The sequence below is a fragment of the Scomber japonicus genome, chromosome 20 (genome assembly GCF_027409825.1).
Source record: "Scomber japonicus isolate fScoJap1 chromosome 20, fScoJap1.pri, whole genome shotgun sequence".
Taxonomy (NCBI): Eukaryota; Metazoa; Chordata; class Actinopteri; order Scombriformes; family Scombridae; genus Scomber; species Scomber japonicus.
This window is the reverse complement of record NC_070597.1, coordinates 21,109,083-21,134,016: the sequence shown is the minus strand read 5'-3', so window position 1 is coordinate 21,134,016 and position 24,934 is coordinate 21,109,083.

Genomic DNA, 24,934 nt, shown 5'->3' with positions numbered 1-24,934 from the left:
GTATTTCATCTGACGTGTGTATTGAAAGGTCAAGAAGGGAGTAAACAGTGCCTGGCAGTAATGTTGCTGTTGAAGCTGTGTGTACAAATGGTGTTTTCTAGCCGAATAGATGAACGTAAACATGAAGAGGCAGTGAAATCTGTCAACTCTCATTTGCAGCTGTGACAACAGGATTTAAAAGAGAGTGAAGCGAATGTCTGTGTGTGCAGAGCGATGTGGCTTCTCAAATTTTATCTATGCATACACACACATATACATGTACACCTAGTGCTACAATGACAATCTGCAAACCCATGACTGATTTCACACTTTCATAATCCATTACGTTGAGAAGGGGTTGGTGATGTATGCAGCTATTTCTTCTCTCTCTCTCTTGGTGTTTCACACATACACGGTGAATTATTCATGACATCTGGAAAGTGACGAGCAGCAAAAAAAAAAAAAAAAAAACTGAATGAGGAGGAAAAAGAAAAAAAAGCAGCCCATTTGTCTGTCAGCCGGTCCCATATATGAGTCATCAATCACTGCTGATTGCGGGAATCCTTCCCTCTTTCTTTCTGTCTGTCTCTCTCGCTATCTGTGTGTTTTTCTATAGCACACACACACACACACACACACTTTTCATGTTGTTTTTTTCTTTCACTTTTTATTTGATCTGTCTCGTCTCTAGCTGAAATCTATTCCCAAAGCCAGACAAAATGAGGAAGTTAATAAGAGCGAAGAGAAGCTGAAATGACCAACCACAAAAAAAACACCTAAAACACCTGCGACTCATTGTGTGTGTGTGTGTGTGTGTGTGTGTGTGTGTGTGTGTGTGTGTGTGTGTGTGTGTGTGTGTGTGTGTGTGTGTGTGTGTGTGTGTGTGTGTGAGTGAGTGTGTTCTGTGCTCTCATCTGTGTTTATATGGAGCAAATGTCTTAATAAGAACAGAGAGAGAAGGAAATTGCAGGCGCAGTTAAACTAGATAAATTAAGGTATGGGTGATAAAAATAGACTTTGTGCTTTAACTTGTCATTACAAAGTAAATGCTGTTTGCACAGTGTAATAGCTATAGAATAATGGCATCATCAGCATTTCAGTTGTTCACTATGTACCTTATCTTATTGCTATATAATGAATGAGGAATATTGCACATGCAAATGTGACACACTACTTACATCTGTGTATGCTTCATTCTAGTTTTGTGAGTATATTACCTGAATAAACTAATAACTAGAGAGCTTTCTTCCCATTAGGTGCCACAGAAATCAGTTAGCTATACTTGCAGCCCTACAGCCATCATATGAAAATCAATGGGCAGAAAATATGTTTTCACCATCTGTTGCACAATTTCTTTTCATTTTGTAAAGACATAAAAATGCTGCCAACTCAGTTTGCTTCTCAACACATAAAGAATTTCAATCTGTTTTCATGTCTCTATTACAGACTAAATGAATGAAGAAACCCAGAAAAGGTAGAGAAAGAGTAAATATGGGAAAACTATTGGCAAATACTATTTAAATATTAACCCTAGTATTTACTTGCACTTTCTATTAGATTTTTTTCCACATGCAAATCATGTGCAAGATTTCTTCTCCTCTCTTCTATTAGAGTCTTGAGTGGCAGGTGATTTTAGAGCAAACCACTGATGTAATCATGCTCACTGAAGGCAGAAACTACATCGCTGTGTGTCTTTACGATGGTTTGAAGATAAGACACGGGTCTTAATATAACCACAAGCATTCATGTCACATCAAAGTCTGGTCAAAGGTTTTGGGGAGTGTTACTGCATTTTAGGAAAAAAGAAGGTTGTACAAAGCATTTTGTGGCATTAAATCAAGGGAAATGACAAATGAGTTGCTTCTCAGCTAATATAGGCAGCACATTTTGACAAATAGGACAAATTTGATGATTTTTTTCTCTTAAGCTGGCCATCATTAGTCGATGTTTTAGGTGTGTAATGCTAAATCAGTCAACAATGGATCAAATGAAATCAAAGGGGTCACCTTAGATAAACCCCAATGTACACTACCTGCCCACCCAAGACTAGAAAAAGTTAGCAACTAGCTGGTGAACATAGTGGAGTGTTTAGCAGCTAAAGAGATGACTTGTTGGAGACCAAAACAGTGCTAAAAGAACAGTGTTGAATGTTTTCAAGTGATATAAGGTTCATTGTGTCACAGATAAGGAAAATCGACTTTGGTGGTGGTGAAACCTGTGTGGAGCTTCACTATACAGCCGTTCTAAATATTACATGTGTTGCAAGAGATAAAACATGATAAGACTGCCTCTCTTCAAGTTGTGCCACTCCTGCTCGAATTAAGAAATCATCAAACATACTCTTCTTTGAGTCTTCAAATTCTAACTAGAATAAGTGAATTTAGAAAGAAAGAGTTTGAAATATGGCTGGGTATCTGTACTCGATACCTTTTCAGGTATTGACTGAAATAAATTGATACCAAGTAGTATCAAAACGTCTCCCATCAAACCATACCTGCAATCTATCCTTTTTGTACCCAGAGCTAGAAAATGTGACTATTTGCATGGACTTGCTCACAGCCAATCAACCCAAGCATTCTTTGATTTAATGCGACATGTGATTGGCCCACTGCCACAGCATCTACAACTCATCTGTGGTGGTGAAAACGTGGTGAATTTGAGTTAGCACGCTTAGCAGTTCAGCAGCCAAGATGCCACCTAAACGCTCTAAAGTGTGTCTACACCACACACCTGTTACACCAGATAAAAGCGAGAGCATTAAATGTGTAATAGGTATCTAATGAAGTACTTAGTTAGTATCTGTATCACTTTAAGGGTGCTTGGATTGTTACTGGTATTGTAATTTTTTTAAACAATACCCAGCCCTACTCTGGTTTTACTTTCACAGACTGAAGAAATGGCCTCACAAGTCCAGGAATAAAAAGCTGTTCGTGCGTGCCTCCACATATGTGATAGCCTGGGTCGATGACTCTTGTGTTAGTGAAAAGTGGGTCGTTCCACTCATGGATGAAGCATGAGGGCGGGCAGAGAGAGAGAGAGAGGGAGAGAAAAAGAGAGTGAGAGAGATGAGTTCTTCAGGGAGCAGAGGGAAGGAGATGATGGAGAGAGGAGCTGCAGCCTGAAGAGTCCCTGAGCCCCGCTGCAAACACATCCATCTTACTGACAGGAAGTATGATTAACAAGGCCCCCTACTTTCTCTCTTCCTCTTAATCTCTTTCACCCTCACCTAGGTTATGTTCAGAACCGCTATCATACCAAGTATGACATCCAATTAAGAATGTAATTTGTTCCAACTGCATGGCATGTGAATTTTTATGTATGCAAGAAACGGAAAGAGAGAAAAATAAATTCTGGTGATCCGTTTTCTAAAAACTATTTACATAAGACTTTATGTAAATAGTTTTCTCTTCTGTGTATATGATTTAAGAACAGGTGGGGAAAAAAGTTTGGCTCGTGAATGTTTGTTAATCAGAACAATATGTTTTCACTTGCTAGTGCTGGCTAGTGGGCTAACGTTGGTATAGCTAAAGCTAACGGTACATTAGCACAGATTAAAAAAACTCATTATATTGATCTTGTACTCAATTGCCATGTGCAGTGGCAGGGAGTTTAGCCAGGCTAGAAGCTGTTAATATGTCACTTATGTTTTATTATTTTTTCTAAACCTAAATAACTATTTAGATTTCCAATATTAGGCCAGTGTATACAAATTATGCCTGTATGCAGTACACACATCCCTGGAATGCAAGTAGGACCATTTTGCTCGAGCTCCTTTGTATTGTTTTGCTGTTTGTGAGAATTAAACTACAAAAAATGTGACAAATGGTAATGTCAGATGCCACTTGCTGGCCCTTTCACAACACTTACATTTTTACATTTAAGAAGCTCTTTTTACTAAAAATGACTAAATGATTATTACATAAATTTAGCTTAGTCAGAGCAATGAAGTCTTGTTTTCATCAGCTGTGCCATGGTTGAAATTGTTATAAAGCCAAAAAAAACATTTGCAATATGGTCATTTCCCATAAGCTAAATATCTCTGAGTGAACATGTAATTCTTATTCGCAGCAAATAACTATTTTTGAGAAATGTACTCACTGAAACGAGACAATATCAGCAGGAAGATGCAAACAAACAACCACCCCCCCAAAAAAGACACATTCACCTGATTCATCTGTTACTTATCTTTCAAGAAAAGACCAGGCCCTAAAATAAGTAGCTAATCATCTGTGTCTAAGTTGCTAATATGTGATGGAGCATTACAGACACTAGAAGTACTTGTCACTAATGTACTAACCTATGAATAAAGTGAAAAGAATAGTATAATAATGCAGGGGCACTGTCATCAATGGTGCCCTCAGGTTAAAGATCAACTCCCACGTAAGCCACTCATGTTTACATTTTGCAAAAAGAATCATACAATGAGGCACACTGGATAAAATACTCCATTAAATGCTATGCGTGCAGCTTTGATCCCCAGGCTGACTGAAAGAAATGAAAAGCAACAGTGAAAACAACTGAGGGCTGAATCAGTGATATGATGGATATGAAGCAATGAGTGGAAAGAAACCACACAAAGACGGTGTCTGTGGTTCAGTACTCTCCCATGGGTAACATCCCACACCCCTCTTTAGCATTTAGAAAAGTGATCCTGCCTTGCATTGTTTATGTGAGCTGCTTCGACTGTCACAAAGAACAGAGTAGGTGGAGAGGAGGCAGGTACATGAGAGAGAGATGATAGCTGGAAGCCACTTGTCAAGAGTAGATTGCAAAAGGCTAAACTGAACAGCATTGATGTCAGGTACTAAAAAGGAGTATGTGTACGCCAGTCCTTGAATAAAGACACGTAAAGACACATACGGTACAAGTGTCAAAATAGTAATGAAGAAGAGTTGAACTGTTGAAACTAGTTAACACTGAAAAAAATTTATAAGCATCATCACGAACTACCACTACTAATTAGTAGCACATTAGCAAGTCAGCTAGCAAGACACATGTGATTATATTATTTTTACACTGTAATGATGGTGGATGCATTTGTTAAACATGGTCAAAGTTTCAAAACAGTGGCGAATGTATGTAAAAATGTCTGCTCTGTGTCTGCAATGTTAACTCAACTTCCTCCTTGTGATGACATGAGATTGTTCGCCAGGCCCACAAACAACCATCCACTCCTTAGCCTTTGTTGCTATGGTTGTTGCTATGGTTCTTTCATAGGTTGTTTGTTCACTCTCATATTTCAGATGCTTGAACATGTTTGCATGTATTTGAGAAGTCTCAAGTTTGAGTAAAGTTCACTAGCAAAGATCACGCCAACTAAGATATGAGTTTAAGTATTTATTATGTGGAAGAAAAAAGGGTTGAGGGATAGGGAAGAAGGGATGGGGGGTGAGGGTTGAGGGGTAGGGATGAGGGGTGAGGGTAGATGGGTAGGGATGAGGGGATGAGGGTTGAAGGGATGAAGGTCGAAATGTTGAAGAGGTGGGGTGAGGGTCGTGGGGATGTACGGGTTAGGGTCGAGGGGTCGTAGGGTTTGGAGGGAGAAGTGAGGGTCGTGGGGATGGTGGGAAGGGATGGGATGTAAGAGGGGGGGAGAAGAAAAAGAGATATGGAGGATGTAGGGCGGGTGGAAGTTGAAGCCGAGAGCCGGGTTGATGAGGAGGCGCAGGATGCTGTACCCGTCTCCTAGTGGAGTGTGTGAAGGGAACCGGGGCAGGATGACACTCTGGGTGGGGGAGCTGTCTCAGCGTCTGATCCGTGATGCAGTCCCCCAAAAAGTCTTCCAGAGGACAGGAGCATGTGTGCGTGTTTGATGTTGGCTGTGTTGTGACGGATGTAAGTTATGTAAGCGGGTGATATGTCTGTAGAAGGGGGACATGAGTCCCTGGGACCTTGGACAGCTGAGTGCAGCCAAGGGGGCAGCCGTGGCCGTACTTCGGGTGAAGTGATCTGGACTGGGAGGATCTGCTGATCGGCGAACAAGTCATCGTCTGAGGCGTTCAGGAAGATCTCTGGGTCCATCATATTTGAAATGAGATGGAGGGCGATAGAGCGGACGGGGTGTGACTTAAATACTGCTTGTGTGGAAATTGAGAAGGTATGAGGTGTGGTCTCTGCTCCTGAACTTTGTTATAAAACTTCATAAAGAGAAGAAGAAGCTAACCAATCAGAACAGAGTTGGCTTAAAGAGGCAGAAGCTAAAACAGCCTGTTTCAGACAGAGGCTGAACCAAGGGGTTGCATAAATAGCCAGTATAAGATCATTTAAGAGTGTTCTGAACAGTAAACCATGTAAGAATATTCCAGTTGAACCCTAGATTAAAAATATAGACCTGGAAATCTGCATGAAACATCCCTTTTAAATAATGCATCACTTACCAAAACTGTACATAAGCGTAACTAAGCAGAAAACAAGATGTATATTACAAGTACACGTGCCAATAAATATCAAATCATTATCAAAATGATGTTAGAATTAGGGTTTCATTGACTTAGTGATATCCCTGGATTAGAAAGAATTCTTATTTTCCATTAAAACCTGTGGTATATAGTTTTTAATGGAAAGTAAGTATAATGTAGTATTTCCATGTTATATTTGGGGAGTTTGAGGATTTAACACTGGTTGTTGCTTCATCCAGGTTCCACTTCATTACCCAAATTCAGAAGCACTGCCTGTGAAAGATAAAACCAGCTCCTTGTACTGTATATCTATAACTGTATTTTCTTTCATAGCCATTTATTTGAACTCAAGTGACAACAGCACTAAAAATACATCATTGTATGCACAAGAATAGTTTATAACCTGTTCTCCTGTGATGGTCTTGTACTCCTCTGGTTGGATTTGAAACTGCCAAACCATACTGGAGGGTACCATGGCTTATAAAGGGGTGTTCCCAGAGGAAGATGCCAAGCATGGTAGAATTGGAGAGGGTGTTGAGTTTCTAAGGCTATTTTAAATTTATATGGAAAATTTTACATGACTAGGATGTGTGTGAATATGTTTTTGATTAAATTGTAAATATTATTAGTATATTGTGGACCAGGTGTTTATCTTATGTGAGATAATTGATGACAAATTACTAATGACTAAATAATGTCTCTTAGTAGGACGCAGCAGATATATAAACACACATCATCTATATTTTAGCCTGACACACAGTAATTGGTAATGTTAGGCTTCTATCCTGCCACTGAAATCGGTAAATCTGGGTGGAAGAAGTACACAAACTTTTTGTCCACCATCACCATACCGAAATGAGAAAACCACCATGTTTCTCGAGCAACTTTCCACCAGTTTTGCTCACACTCTACATATGGAGGCACCATCTGACACATATGCTGGAAAGGCAGGCAGAACAGGACCGAGGTGGTAATGAATGTTGATGTTAATTCACACTTTGTTCTTAGCGACTGTGGGTGGACTATTGAAGCTAAGGGTGCTGTAGGACCATGAGGGGAGCCAGGGGAGAAAGGAAGAGCGTTATTTATTTATTTTTTTAGGTGATATCATTACACGACTCATACAGCACCTTCCTCCTCTCATGGGATATAGCCTACACAAACTCTGTTGTGTTAATAAGCAACAGTTCTCTCCAAATCAGTGTATGGAAAGGTCCAGAGATTGTCCATGTCTAAACAGAAGCTTATATTCTAATGAATTCCAGATCAATATAATGAGGTTATTTTTTTTCTTTTGTCTTCTTTACCTTAAGGCCACACACATCAATTGATTTCTGATTAGCATTTCACACACAAGACTGAGAGTGAAATGAAAAGGGATTGCCATGTGGGTTTAAGCTCATGGGAGACACTTGAGATGATTAAAAAAAAGGCTTCTCATAGCAGATGGGATACAAATCAGGTTAAGTGAACACAAGCGTACGCACAATTGGTGGACAAAGAACCAGATGCACACTTCAGCACATGCATAACATGATGACCTGAACTCCATAGGCATTGTTGTTTATGTCGGATCCCAACCCTCTTTTGATGTAGTTTATGTAAGCTGAAGCATTAAGTTTGCATTGCCCTGTAGCACAATTGTTGTTACCCTGATTGCATCATCCACATGTTGCTGCCAGGCTTAATTCCTAGTCTTCCTGCTGCTATATCTCATCTCGTCATTTTATATAGCAAACTGCTTTATTATTATCTGCACTGACATCTAAATAGAAAAGCCTCCATACTGTTGATTTCCCAGCATGGTTTACATTAGTTTTTAAGGAGCCATAGTACGAAAAAAAAACTTTTTAAGTGCTTGTGTATATGTTTGTGGGTCTCTGATGTGCCTACTAACACACAAACTGTTAACACAGTTAAGTCTGATGAGGGCTGGCTTGCTCTCTACTCCAAGATAAGGTTCAAAAATCTGCTGTTTGCCGACAGATGACTACTGAGCCCCAGTAATCTCTACAGGAGAGAGAGCGGGCTTGTCTTGTCGTCTGGAGGAATGAACACCTGATGTGGAGCAGTTTACCAACAGGAGGAGTTTGTCTTTTAAACTTTTGGGATAAAGTGGATTTATCTTCGCTCGCTTCTCAACACAAGAGTCACGCACCACCTAAGCTGCTGTCATCAATAATAAACATCTTTAAATGTCGATGAGTTCATACAATTTGAAAATTACACAGTCTGAAGAATAATGAATAATGTTGCTGTAATATTTATGCCTTTGGATGACTCCTGGCTGTTTCAACAGGATAAAAAAGCTGCTGTGTTGCTTGATCCTTGTGGTATTTTGACCAAAGCATGTAAGGTATTTTATTAAAACCCTGGGGAAATGTGTTGAATTGTGGAAAAGTGGTGTAATTTAACCACTTTAATCTTCCCTGACAAATTTTGGTTGACATCCTCCATCCTCCAGGCTACATGAACATTTACCATGTGAAATGTTTTTAACTTACAATATCTGCTGTTTTCCTTTATTTTATTTGGTAATATTTATATGTAATATTAAAAAGATTTATGCTTACTTTCACATTTTATCATCTGCAAGTGTGTGGGGTTTTTTTTAACTGTTTTTTCTCTGACTTTTATTTTACAAATGTGCGAATAAACGAATAAATCAATAAAAGAAAATAAGCTAGCCCAGTGGACGTGACCAAACATAATTTCTAAATTTTTGTTCGAAGTGACCCATCACGTCCCGACAGGTTTCGGTTTGGATATCTAGCCTCTAGTGTGCACACACGCCCCTTTGCAGATGAATGAGTCATGCAATAATGCAGCAGTATGAAAGGGGTATCAGTTGTCAACCCCAGCACCAAAGCTCCATTTCTCTTTCTGTCTCTTGTGACATTTTCATAGACAATCCAGGAATCTGTATCCAACCCACCCACACACACACACACACACACACTTACACACACACAAGCTTGAGTGTGTATGAGGAGCTACAGCGAAACTAGAGTGCAATTAAAGTAATAAACTGTGACATTTTCATAAAAAAAGACTGTGTGTTTTGCCTTTTTTCGTCATCTGAGCCATCAGATATGTTGCACCAGGGGGTTGTTTTGAAAAACTAAAGTAATGAAACTGAAACCGAAAAGAAAATACAAATGTACTGAAAATGGATGATGATATAAAGGGCCCCATCTTACGGTCGTCACACAGCGGATGGCGGGCATGGCGCATGTGTCTTTGTTAGTTTCCCCCGGTGCAGTTGTCATTTTCTCACCCTGCGCCCACATTGTATAAATAGCAAATGCACTTGCACCAGCCTGTGCGCCCATAGGTGTGTTGGTCTCAAAATGAGGTGTGGTCAGGTGCATTGGTGGCACGTTGCTATTTTGAGGCAGAGGAAAGCGATTGCGCTACTGACCAAAAAAACCCAGGTCTAAAGTCACTGGCGCATATGTTACTGTTATTTAAGGGGCGCATTATCAAGAGTCCAATATGCTCCTATAGGCGGGTATATAGGCGCAGACACTGTTCCTGTTACGCACACACTGGCGCACAGCAGCACACAAACATGCAAAACATCACTAATAAAAGGACCACAATGTGAATTCGTATTATGATGTACATCAACATATTAAAAAAAAGTCACAATGACGTGCCACTGTGTATCAGAATCAGTCAATCGCAGTAGTGATCAATGAAACTGTCAATGTAGTCATGTGAATAATCCTGGTCAATCACGCCTGGCGCAGTGACCATTTTCCCGCCGTTAAAATAGCAAAAGTGGATTTGGTCATGCCCCAAAGGCACATCAAATGTCATGCGCTATAGAACGTTAAAATAGGACCCAAACTGTTGTGAGTGGGGGAGGGAAGGGGGGGGTGGGCAGTGAATAATTGTATGAGAACTGAGAGCTGCCACCCACTGTAATTAACACTAACCGCTCTAAATACACAGGCTGAAGGAGAGCTATTGCAAATGATGATGATAATTTGGTTTCTTCTGTTACTGCACATTTATTTCTTCATGAAATAAGGGAACATGCAGTGACATGTCATCTCCCACAAGTGATACACATACATTGTGGTGCATCATCCGTCTTACCCCAATGGCACCTGGCACATGAATTTTGCTTTTAAAAGTTTAGAATTTTTGAAAATTCTGCTCACCTGTATGAGAGCGTGTATAAACTGTAATCACATTTGCAGTATGCAGCTGTTGTGCACATGTTTCTATTTATAAAAGGATGATAAAAACCTTCTTTGGCCATGTGTGGAGAAGTAGTGTCTAAGTTACAGGTCTCTAGGTGGGTGTTTATTATGGCAATGTTTGACTGTGAGTGTTGTTTGAAGATGAGATGACAGCTTCGGTGGTGTGATATTGACCAGAGACAGTTGTTGCCCTCTATAGCCTATAACCAATGATACCAGATGATGTTTAGAGTTGCACAAGGAGCCATCCTGTTGTTATCGTGCTTGTATCAAACTTGTGTAAAGTGTAAGCTAACAAATTGGGCAGACTATCTTCCAGTAGGAAAGTTGGAGCTCAGCCTGGTGATGTTTGTTTCAATTTTTACAAGATGTGACATTTTGTTCACATTATTTCAACAGTTATTGACAGCTCCTGCATACTTAGTGCTGTGTTTATTCTTTAGCATGAACACAGTAGCATGAGCTATGTCTACAGTTGTGATGATGGCAAATAACCACACTATCATAATTTTAAACAATAGGTTGTCTTAAACCTCAGCACTGTTACTCCATGATCTGAATCACAACATGGTGTATAGAAGTATGTAGGAGCACTGAAATTGCACATGAGACTAAGCAATGGTAACCACTGGATACAAAGTGATATTACAGTGGGAACTATTTTTAGTGCCCACGTACATATTGCATCAATATGTCAATGTCACACCTGAAACACCACGAATACAGTGGGGAGAAAAGACACACACTTTTTAGAAGTACAACTTTGGCACAAACTACATACTGAACTCTTAGCAAAATGTATTCTAACTTCAGTGTGACTCTAAATCCAATGACTGCTACATACGGTTGCACGCTCCCCTTTAACTCCACAGCTACACACTCAAAAGTTCTGAATGCATCTGGTGTGTTATTTGTAGAGTGTAGAGGCCAGCCTAATAGGCAATGCCCTGTCAAAACCACAATCTGCCCATATGCCATGATATGTTTGCGTTAGTATGTCACACGACACAGATGCCAGCTACCAGGCGCTGACCTCGTGGCCTCCTCCTGATTAAGCTGTCATCTGCAGAGCGGAAGTTGGAAGTGGATGTCAGAGGTGGGACACGAGGTCTAGAGGTGAGGAGAAGAGATGGAAGTGACCAAAAAAGTCCTCCCAGCCAAGCTTGGAGAAGAGTTTTTGTGAATCAGAAAGAAGTTATAAAAGGCAGTAGAAGTGGAGAAGTCTGGATAAACAGATACTATATTCAGCCACTGAAAGATCCATGGCAACCTTCCCACTTCAGCCTTTTCAACAGCTCTTTAAACAGAGAAGCAGCAGATGGTCCACATAGGAGTACTATTTGACACGAGCAGTTATATTTCTGTATTTCTTATGACAGCATAGAATTACATCATCACCATCATGATCGCCATGAGGTAGACTCATGGATAGGAGGGTGCTAATTCCCTGAACTCATTAATACTGTCCTGTACACTTACTGGTACTTAGGAAACTGCCATTGAGCAAGATATTTAAAGGAAAAATCCACCTTCTGATATTGTTAAACTTTCACATCCATTATAGATACAAATGTGGATTTTTCAACATTGTATGGCATATATGAGTATATATAGGCATAATGGTCACTACAGTGGACAGCTACACAAAAGCTGTTTTTGTTATATGTGTATGGATTTTGATGGCATAGTTGCACTTCAGCCACCAGTGCGTCATCCCACACACTACCACTGTAAATCAGTTGATTTATGTTATTATAATGTAGTGTAATTCAATTTCATAAAAAATAAAATTAGGTTTGAATATTTTTTTCATGCCTAAAGACAAAAACACTAATAAACATAGGTCATCATATTTCATGCATTAAAGGGTTAATATCATAAATCTGCACTTTTCTGATTGCTGTTAACAAAAAGTGTCAAATGAAGACACTGCTATGATAAATCATTAAAAGCCTGCCAATGTCAAAATTGGCAGTCTTGAATGTGTAAATCTGGGGGTCCTCACAGGAATGACTGTAAGCAACAGAGAAATAGACAATAGTTAACAATATGTTTTGTTGCAATAGACAGTGACACACCAATAACAAATCTACTTCTTGACTCAGTAGAAATGACACATTACATGAGAGTAAGGCATTGCTAGTATTAAAGTTCCCACTTAGAATTAACAACAAATTCTGCACAGTCAACTCAGTTAAGTCAAGCAAACTTGACACATCCATAAATTATTTGCAGGTTCTGGGTAACAATCCATAAAAAAGTCGATAAAAATACCTTCACATTTCAGCCAGAAAATAAGAAAAAAAAATGAGGTAGGCAAGGTGGATGAATGAACATTTGGTTGAGTTCCAATAGCTGTCACTGATTCCCATGCGAAACTGTTCCCATCGCATCAGCTGCTTGGTTTTTTCCATCAACCTTACTTCGCTGCTTAAGCCTAAAAAGGAGTAAAAACATTGGTTATACTGAAAACTCACACACAAATTATGTGACAGTTTTGACATCACAGCTACGGTCACACCTCTCTCTGAGTGAATACTGTGCCACAAACCTCATAATTTGCAGAAATGAATGCCAGAGAAAATGTCAAGGAGCACTAATCTTGATGACAGTTTTATTATTGGCGAGCACTTTCTGTGTTTGTCAGGGCTAACAACAAATCCATTTTTAATTTGGTGACTTCAGCGAGGCCATTTATAGTACGACACGAAATAAAATTGATATTGATTCCGCCATGGAAGTTTTGACATTTCATTCAAGAAAAGCCGACTGGTTCACATCCGTTTGCCCTGGAGAACAGCCAACCACGTAGAAAGCCATAAAACCGCCTTCATACTGCAGGCATTCAGACAGTCTACTAATGCAGAACAGGAGTGTGACCAATAAGCCGATTCCTTGATTACTAAACCACAAGGTCAGGGGCATGAATACAACCTTAATAATTAGCCTGAGCTTGTATTGAACAAACACAGTACAAGAGACATTTAATTTTGGGCATCTAATACAATCAATCAAACCACCAAAGCTCTTTAAGGTGTAAGGTGTAAGTCAGTTCTTCAAATGAGAGACAAAATATGTGTGGGTGAAATCCTGATCAAGGGGACCTTTTTAAAAATTAGAAAGACAAATCACATATAAGAAGAAAAGCGTATTATTAAAGCTTACAAAGAAACGCAACTGACAGTGACAGATGTGATGCCTGTCTGCTGTCCTGAAAAAAGAAAGAAGACCGATCTGTAATAACAGCAGATGGTGCTGGGTTTTCAATCTCCCCATCATTTCTTTGCAGTCATTTCCTCGCAATATAATAAACTGTGTATTTTCTTCCATGCTGGATCAAAAAACGATACGTGCACTGGGATCTGGAACATAGAACTATCATTCAGGTTTAAGACAGTTATCAGGTAGACGAACACTTATTTAGTGTGATTATGACTAAGAAACTTGTGCCATCAGAGTTGTGCTTTCTTTTTTGACATGGGAAAAAAAGCAAATGGGCTGTACTTATAAAACATTTTTCTAGTCGTTATGACCACTCAAAGCGCTTTTACACTACATGTCACATTCACACACACTGATGACAGTGGCCACGCAGGGTGCCAACCTGCTCCATCAGGAGGGAGACTAGCCATTCATACATATTCATACACCATAGGCATATCATCAGGGCAATTTGGGGTTAAGTATCTTCCCCAAGGACACATCGACTGGAGGAGCCGGGAATTGAACAGCCAATCTTTCAATTGGTGGTTGACCGCTCTACCTCCTAAGCCACAGCCTGAACAAGAGTTGGTGTGGATGTTTATACACACCCATAAAAAAATCTTGAGGTATAGAAAAATCTCCCTTCCTCATTTTTCACTTTTATGGTATTTGAGTGATTTTACGAGGACTTTTACACCATGCTCATACATCAAACAACAAGAACAGGAAATATCTTTTTCTGATGTACTTTTGTGTCCTTAGTGACTATGTTTGTTGCTTACATGACAGGAGGCCATTAAAGCCAACACCAGTAAAAAAGAAAAAGTAATTTGTCTGGTCGACACTCTGAAGGTGCAAGTGGTTACATCAAGTTCCCCCATCTACCTTTAGGCGAGTTTTGTAATTAACATTTTTAAAGCAGAAGAATTTGGTGTTTCGATTGGCTGCCGGCCGCTAGAAGGCAGGTCTTGCCTGATATGAGCCTGTCAGAGGGCAGACTTGCCAATGAGGAGAGATATGGAGGCAATGAGAGCGGTGTAATGTAGTTGAAGGGGGAATTAAACTTTTTATTGAGGCTGTGATGGACAATGAATAATAACTATCATCCGTGAAGTATTTTGGTTCAGTCTCTGTCTGTGTCTATTAACCTGAATGAACCATAATCAAGGCAGAATGCAGTGCACGGTTCTGAGTCTCAGGGCTTCCCTCCACTCAGAACAGTGACCCATCAATGGACTCTCGTGCAACATTAATCAAAGCATGTTGCAACACAACTGAACAATACTGATACCAAAGTTGCCCTTATCTATATGTATGTGTCAACAATGTGACATATAACGGATGGTCGTCCACTAATCGGAGGATCATTGGTTTAATTCCCAACTGTTCCAGTCCACATATCAAAGTGTCCTTGTCAATATACTGAAGGCTGTGCCATCAGTGGGTGAATGGGTGTGTGAATAATTAGCTCCTCCGAATGAGCAGGCACCTTGCATGGCAGCCTGCCAACAGCATATGAATGTGTGTGGGCATGGGTGAATGTGGCTTGTAGTGTAAAAGTGTTTTGAACGGTTGGAAGACCAAAAAGGCGCTATACAAATGCGTACATGTGAAATGTGTGATGTGAAAGGTATGACGAACAAACCCACGTAGAATTACCACCTGATGAGCTCTATGTAGTGTTTAAGCATATTTCAAGTCATTATTTTGGGTTTACAGCCCACGTCTTTGCTGTTTTGATTCACTCTCACGGCTCTCATCAATCTGTTTCCAGCAGCAGGAACCCATTTTCAACAAAAATGCATACCACCAAACAGCAGACTGACAGTTACCAACTAAATGTTGAAAATCATTTAGCTATTATTAATTAATGAATAATGAACACATCAGTAAAATGACATGGTACAATAACTGCTTGTAGCTTCTATTCAAACTTTTAACAGTTATGTTTAGGCATTCACAGGAATTTGTTATGTTAGAGAAAGCTCAGGGTCTTAGTTTAACACACAACAAGAGTCTGCAGTCCATGAGATAACATATTAATTACAGTTTGCAGAAACATGCTTTTGTTGCCTGAATATAAACACAAACTGGACTCAGAATGCCAACCCTAACCCTAACCTTAACCCTATCATCCACCTTGACTGACTCCATACCACTGTATATCAATGTAATGTTTAATCTACAAGGTTGCAGGAGTTTGTGGATTCCAAATCAGAGCCAATGCTTGCAAATGCAACCCCAAATGAACTATATATCAACAAGGTGGTGGTGGTGTTGTTGGATGATACTTTATTTAAGCTGCACCTCCTTTCCTCCTTTTTTGACATGTTCTACTAGCTTTTTACCTTCTTACATGTAAACTTTATCAACTCAGAGTAGAGATTCAAGTTTAATTCAAGTATTTTTCATGGCCATATTTCACACAGTAGTGGGAACTGTTGTTAGCCATTTCATTGCCCTTGATTCTTTCTTACAGTCCTCACCACTGATTTAAAGACCAGCTCATATGGGACAATATATCAAGTCTGCCTCACAATATAATGCAATCAAGAACAATAACACAAACCACAGCCTCAAAAATGGACCACAGAGGTGTGCTTAATGAAGTCAGTATTAGTAATAGCACCGTTACAATGGATTGCATTACCCTACATAATGTTATTGTTTATACTCCCTGTAATTACATGTACATCTGTAAGGCCATCTGCAGTGCGTTGGTGTGCACGGCCAGAGAAGAAATAAGATCAATTGTAGGGAGTGACAAGCCAAAGCCGCCCTGTAATTGAACTGCGCAGTCTGTGACTGTGTGTGTGTGTGTGTGTGTGTGTGCGTGTGTGTGTGTGTGTGTGTGTGTAATTTAATGGTCCCATGTTCCAGTGTGTATATTTGTGTGTGTGAGAGGGCTTGTGTGTAATTGAACTGTTCAGAGCAGTCCGGTGAGATGTGAGTCAGACATCTAACACGCACACACACACACACACACACACACACACATACACACACACCCTTATAGGTTGAGATATAAAGAACCGGATAGGATATCTCATTTGCTGTCCTGTTGCTTATCACTGATTCTTCTGAGGGGATAGCGAATGCTCTTATCTTGCTTGTGATACATCATTTCAATAGAAGATTAAGGAGAGAGGACCTGTATGAAAACAACAGAGAGCCAGCAGGAAAACCTGAGGACAATAAAGATAACAGACGACAGAAATAGAGAAGAAAGATACAGGCTGCTGTCTGTCACCACTTACCTCTGGTGTGGAACATCTTTTTACTCCTCATTAAGGAATAGGAAAACTAATGCTAAGGAACTAAAAAAAAGCTGGTACTTGTCACATATGTGCTTTCTAATTTAAAATTAGATATCTTATTTTATGACCACAGATCTTAAGAAAAACATGCAATTATAGAAAGTTGACAGGCAGGATTCAGGATGAGGTGGTGGCAAAGAACAGCAGGTCAAAGCGGAGTGGCATCTTCATTGTGGAGTCTATTAGTTTCTCTAAAATATATCAAGACACCTCAAAGATATTACTGAGCTCATGCCATGGCAATGTACAACAGTTACCCCACTCAAATTTTATGTAGAAAATTGAGCTTGAAGTTCATTCTTGACCTAGAAAACAAAGCTTCAAAACAAGAAAATCTCAACATGTCCAACTAATGAGTGCTTTTCGGACATTGCCTGTCTCTGATAAAGACTTTACCATTTTATATGACAATTGAGCAAGTCCCTCCACTGAGGAAGACAATTATGTGGTTGAAAAAAATAAGAAAGAGCAAGAAAGTTGTGCTTGATATGTACTTGTCAAACATATATTGTGTATAAGTGTTGCAATCTTAATTGGTTAGGTATCCTCCAATGATCAATGAGAGTTATCTGGTAGTTCATCTTAAAGCAGAAGTACTGTTGCTACATTATTTATGCACTGATTTTGATTGGTAGCTAAAATGTTTAATGTGTCTATAAAATGTAAATAGACACCAGCCAGACAATCATACTCACGCATTTTCTGTGGCCATGGTAAAATGGAAAGAATTATATCGCATTTTCAAACAGAGCGATACAGCCTAAAGCCAACAAGTTCATTTCTTGTTTGAACTCACTAATTAAAAGGTTAGAGAAGAAAAGTGATCCCTTCATCTACTGCAGACTGTCTGCACATGATTAGAAGCTGAATTGCTTTTTGCCACTCATGGGATGTAAAATTTACTAAGTATTGTACTTAAGTATACATTTGAGGAGCCTGCACTTAACTTGAGTCTTTCCATTTTATGCCACTGACTGCTCTACAATATTGTAGATAGCGAGGAGGTTTATTTTAATGATTTTATATTCTGTTGGGAAGTTCAATCAAACAATGTATCATATTTTAAGAGATTGTCATATATTTTGAGTGTAAAATAAAAGTGTGAATTGGAACTTGTAATTGTATGTCCTTGGTAAAACTAGCATCAGTGCTGCCTAACTGCTCAGTCTTTGGGTTTCCACACTATATTTTAAATTCTAATTATTTGAACTCCAATCCTCCTTCCTGCTGACCTTTCACAACTTTCCACATTGCAGCAAATCAGAAAATTCAGAATTATGCTTCCTTCTATCATCAATCCCTCAGCCTGTGACCTGGAAATCAACTGAGATCCGCCATCATTGAGGATGTTTCAGACCCTTGTGCATAAAGGCATCTTAATTAGAAGTAACAATCCCTGTCCTGTTATCTAGATTGGGTTATTATACAATTATGGACAATGTAGCAAATCACTTACTGAAGGAAATACAGGAGTAGTGGAATGTATATACAGTGAAAAATGTTGGCACTGTATCAGAAAATAAAACCATGAAGTACAGTGAGTGCTCCAAATTGATGAGCTCTAACAGTATGAGAGGATCTGAGAGCGGGCTTTTGCTTTAGACTCCATTGGAAAGGAGTCATGTTGAGTAACTGACCTCACACGTTTGACAATTAGCACTGTAGCTGCAGTGATATGTGGTGAGCTTCTGTCAGCACAGACACTACCTCATACATGAGAGTGTGAGTGTAACACACTTTGCCAAATGGGTTATAGTGGTTTGGGCATATGGGGATGAAACTGTCTGTGCTTGACCTTTGTTGAGGCTTGCTGGTGGCGAATTGAAGGAAGTCAGAAGTAGCATACACATCTGGTGGAGCCGGTATAGTGCAGCTAATAAAGGAACAAGTGGCAGGTGTGCAGGCACTTGAATGTCACTACTGGACAAGCGAGTACTGGCAGATCTAAAAAAAAAAGCTAATAGCTGTAGGAAATAAAATCAGCCTCAAGTGAAGAAGTAGGAGCAGAAGAAACCATGACAACACAGACTAATTTCTGCCACCTCATTGGTCCAGCCCATTGTGGCACTGTATTTGTGAGGCATGATGCCAGACTAATGAGCAGGAAATTAATGAGCTGATTTGGTGACCAGGAGGCTGGTTTACAGTATTTTTGCAAAACATATTTCTTTGTAGAGGCTGTACACATACTTATACAACCATTCTGTATATGGCATGCTTAATATCTAAAAAGAAGCACTGTAGCATGTTTGGTTACTTTAGTGATGCTGATAGTATGTGATGGTGCCCCAGTGGGAGTTTTGTGTGAGTGAACCATAAATCAAACCACTCAAGTTCTCTACTGTTATAATGTTGTGGGTGTGCTTCTGTTCATTCAGTTAAAGGCATTATGTTAAATAAGACTTAATTACTTGTCAAATTACCCAAATGCTTTAGTTAATGCTGCAGTGTATTATTGATTTATATACTGTCCTGTGGTGTGAGAGTAGGCGGGGGTTGGGATATGTTTGTCTGTCTTATGCTTCCTGTCTTGTTTTGTTGTGTATTTTCTTCTATGTAAAATGTGTTCAAAATTAGAAAAGGAAAGGCATTTTGTTGACATTTATGCTTATTGTCTATCAATTTCACACAATATCAATTCCGTTTTTATACCTCTGTTCAATATGCAGCTACTGCTAGCAGCAGGTAGCTTGGCTTCAGTATAAAGACTGGGGGAATTAGCTAGCCTACTTCTAGCTAGCTGTAGGTAACAAGATCTGCCTAGCAACACCTAAAAAGCTCACTAATGAACAAGGTAACGTATTATTTGTTTCATTTGTATAAAAAATGAGGATAGAAAATGACACCATGCAATGTTACAAGGACAAGACTATTTTATTAAAATTCTGTTAGCACCATGAGGTTGCTAAGCAGCTTATGAGGAGACTTCAGGGGGTCACGTTTCCTGGCTAAGGAATAATAGTTATTTTAATACAGTAATGATTATAACAGTGTTAAGAATGCACATATACATAGATAAAACATAATGATTTATATCAAATAAAGAAGGGTTAGGGTTATATATAGGTTGAGATTTTTGCCTATTACACCTACAGTTTTACCTCATATGAAAAAAATGTGATTAAAAACATTGTCACAAAATCAAAGATTTGATTAATCATCATGGTCATACCTCAATTTTATATTTGTTACTATGTCTTTTTTTAAATTTCCTGTCAGTTATCCCACAAATTAACCCCTTTAACAGTTACACATCTATTCTTTATGTATGCCATAGCCTTTGTTTTATTGAAACATATTTCCCTTAGTCCACTCTGATTTTAAACATGTTTCAGGAGGAAAGTTATTTTTTACTCTCTACATTGTGTAGTTTTCAAAGTTATACAGATTAAACAAGATATAATATATTAATTGGTGAGCTTTGTTTTATGTCTCTATAGTAGTCTTTTTGATTTTGGACATGCATCTCTCACACAAGCCCACAAGCAAGTAAATGAAGACTGAATTGAGGACACGTACTGCAGGCATTCACAGGCACATAATTACACAACCCTCCATGTATGCGCAAAACTCAGCCCTAGTTCTTGAGAGTTTGTGATGCGCTTGTGGCTATAAGTGCCTTTTGGCTGTGTGTTTGTAATGATAATTTCCTTCCCAGGTGCTAGCTTTGAAAATGAATGGCAGTGCTTGCCTTTTTTTAGAGACAACACCTGCTATTTTCATATCCTGTTTTTCAATAAAGTAAATGAACAGCTAAAAAGAAAGAAACAGAAGGCTAGAAAGCAGAGGGGAGGAGCGGATGGTGCCGGCACATCAGAACATGTGAGGCGACTTCACTCCGTGATAATTAGCAACCTTTGACACTGGACCCGCCATAAATGGATAGCAACTGAGCAGAAGGAATCCACGGCAGGCTAATTAACAGGACATGATAATGAGATGATTTGTCCATGATGCTGGCTGTAACTGCTGTGGAGAAAACGATGAGAGGTGAGAGGAAGGTGCGAGGGAGGATAAGGGGAAAGAAGCAATCAGCATGGAGGCATGGACAGTGATATTTAAAAGGTGATTAGAGCTCATTTACTCAAGCTTCACCCCAGTGGTACGCTTGAACATAGGTGGAAATCATGTGGGAGGGGAATTATTTAAGTTCACACCACTGAACAAAGACAGAAACGCGTTCTATTTAACTAACTAACCAATTATATTTTGTACTAACCATTAGAATGTCACATTTTTATTAATTGGTGAATGACAACTACAATTAATATGATAAATATATACATTGGGAATTATCCTTATTGCTGTGTATGAGATTAGAGGACCAATATCAATCTAATGTCATGTTTTAGGTGTGTTTAACAAAATTTACATAAATCCTGAGGTGGGACACAACTAACCTCCTATTGTCCAAAGTGAAAATATGCAAAAGCAACCCAGTGCCATGATAGTTTGTGTACGTGGACATGAATTTTCCAATTTTGCCGTGACACCCAACACAACTTTCATATTAATGTTTTCCAATTGGAAATATCACCACATTTTAGGGCCTGACCGATAATGGATATTTGGAGCCATTGCCGATACCGATATTAAGGAGTAAAAAAAAATCAGATATCATTATATTACCCGATAATTTTATATATAAAGAATATATACATAAACATGCATTTTTTTGCAATGATCCCTTAAAACACTTGTGACAGAGCTATGTAATGAAGGTATGATATTTTGCCATTTGACAATAAACTTAATTGTATAAAATGACATCAGTGCATTGAAACAGTAAACCTCACTGGGAATTTGATAATTATAACCAACTATAACTAACTAAATAACAAAAAACATGTACATACATTAAACTTGAATTAAGAAAAAAGGATCATATATACATTAAAGAAGGCCTATATAACTTTTTTTTTAAATCGGCACATATCGGACAACATAAAAGCCAGTACCGATAAATCTGTGAAATCTGTGATATTGGTCGGGTCCTACCACATTTGACTGACAAATCCCATTAATGACGTAAAAGGCTCACACTCTTTTTGGCACGTGCTTTACACAGAATAGTAATAATAAGGATAATCTGGAACATCAGTGCATAGTCTAACATAAACCAAATAAAACTTACTAACACAAATGTTCATTTTTAAGAAACTCAAAATATACCTGCTGCATCATTGATATTCATCCAATAAAGGGGTCAATACAAAACAAATGTCACAGTCAAATAAAAGTGCTCCTCATTGAGTTCAGTGTAGTCTCTTGACATTCTCCTGCAGGTTTTTCTGAGTTTTTCCTAGAGCTGCCATTTGATTTTGACAACAATTGGAAGTCCATTTTCTTCTCCTGCAATTTGATCCAACTCTTTCTGCATTGTCTCACTGCTTTTCATTACCATTTTTTGTTTTATTTTTATATTTCATGGTGGGGGTTCTTTCTTTTCTTCTCCTATGCAGTTTGGTCTCTTCTTTTCTTTTCATCCACCAGGCATTGCACATACCTCATCCTTGCAGTGTTGAATAAGGTCTTTTGGCAGGGTTTCATCTATTCCATAACCAACCACTACATACTGAGCCGAGTGTCATAGACAAGCAGGCTGCTCCGGTCAGAGGGGGCATTGCTAAATTTACGTCACAATCTCATGATTTAGTTCTGTTATGGAAAATGTGTCCAGTTTACCAGTTACACCAACCTATGTGATTTTACTCAATGGAGGCGAAAGCAATGTTTTTTAAATCAGCTGTATCAGTTCAATTGTGAAATCCCACTCTCTTAAAGAAGGTAATTAAGTGTATTTTCCAAAAAGGTTGAACTAAGACTGAGATGACGAATTAGCAAAAAGCTGCCTTATTGTACATCAGACTAGCAATATTAAAATTTAGGGTAGTGTTTGAGTAAGTCCAAAATGAACTCAGCCCAGGTTTGTTCTCCAACAGTATCTAAATGGTCCAGTATGTTTATCATTTGTTTGGTGCTGGGCAGGTCATCTTCAGTTGGTTTTTAGAACATTTTAGCTGAATACAGCCAATTGTGCTTGCAGTACAAGACCAGTGAGACTGAATTAAAGCTATATGATTGTGGGCAACCAAGCCAAGACAGTGATGCTCTGTAGAGCTGTGGGGAACTGCAGAATCAGGTTATAATACTTCAGAAATACAATCAAATAGAATGAGTTATCTCTTTGAATGTGCAGTTAGGTGTGGCTATGTTACAATTTTACCTTTTCCTGGTCTAAATCTGTTTTGTATACATCTACAGAGCATTCAATTTGTGAGGTACAATTGAACCTCTTACCCACTTTCGCTGTCACACATTCTCCCCTAAACAAGCGGCCCACCCCACAAGCTGCCTGTCTCCTTTGCTTCCAACATCAGCCCGGGTTATTTTTAGCTCCATCCGGGGGGGGGGGGGGGGGGTTGAGATAGAGGGAATGACACGATTCCTTATAGACAGGGGGGATGAGAAGATGAGGGGGAGGAAGAGGAGAACGCGTGGGCGCATTCAGAATGAGTGCTCATTTGAATATTTATAGAAACATCTGCTTTCACAAAGGTGGTAAGCATGGATGCCATGGTGAAAATCAATAGAGTAGTCCACTGCTGAGAGTTTTGAATGATAGCCTTGACTAGTAAGTGGAGCATACTAATGAGAAGTTACGTGGGACAAGCTGATAACAATGAGAATAAAAGCACAATGATTTGTTTCTACCTGATTGACAGTAGAGTGAAAATGTTATGTGGTAGTACTGAAAAATATCATTCTCTATTTAAAAAAATGTATCAAAAGTCAGCTCAGTAGCTGCATCAGGATCCTCAAAAGTCATGGAGCATCTTTGGATTCAGTGGCTCTAAACAGTTCATTCACAACTGTCCTTACTGATCTGATACATTTTCAAGAATAGCAGCTTGTTCAAGGGTATGTGGAGGGCATTCAGGAGAATAGGAATAACAAGTGAACTGGACCATTGAATCCAATTTCAAACATTTCACTAATCCAGAGAAATATCTCAACATCTATTAACTTGATGGATTTGTACCGAATTTAGTACAAACGTTAATAGTAACAAGACGATAGATCCTAATGACTGATGGTCATTGACTTGGCATCACCATGGGGTTGTCATTTGTGGCGTTGACTTTGAATGGATTGCCATGCAATTGGGTACAGACCTTCATGCCTTCCTTATGATGAAATTTAATCATCACCATCATCAGCCTCAGCTGCACTTTTTGTTTAGTGCTTATTAAAATGTGAATGTTTGCATGCTAACACAAAAACTAAGATTGTGACCATGATAAACAAACTTAATATCAGGACATTAGCATTGTAAAATAGAGCATGTAAGCATTTTGGTGTGATGCTGCTGCCTTTTTAATATTTTTTTTTCCAGAATTAGCATTTAAATTAAAAGGAATGCCAGTTCAGACCAGTGTGGCAGTAGCCTCAATGCCATTTTAAATGCTATATAGGCAGCATGAGATTAATGAAAGAAGCCACAACATAATATTTTACTGAAAGCAGAAGTTCAAATGGGCCAGTCTGAAGGATATTTAAATGATATTTCTAACATGTGGCAATAGTCACCCACAGTAGCTGTTGTCTATGTGGAATCTTGGGATCCCTAAGGGTCCTTTAGGGGGTTCCAGGGTGTTATTATTATATTCTAACACTTATGAAATAAATACATCTTACCGATGGGGATCCCTGAGACTTTATCTTATCAAATACACTGATCTACAGAACTAAGTTAGACTATCTTTACTGTTATCTCAATATTTAGTTTATACAACATATAAACTATGCGTAATGACTCAATGCT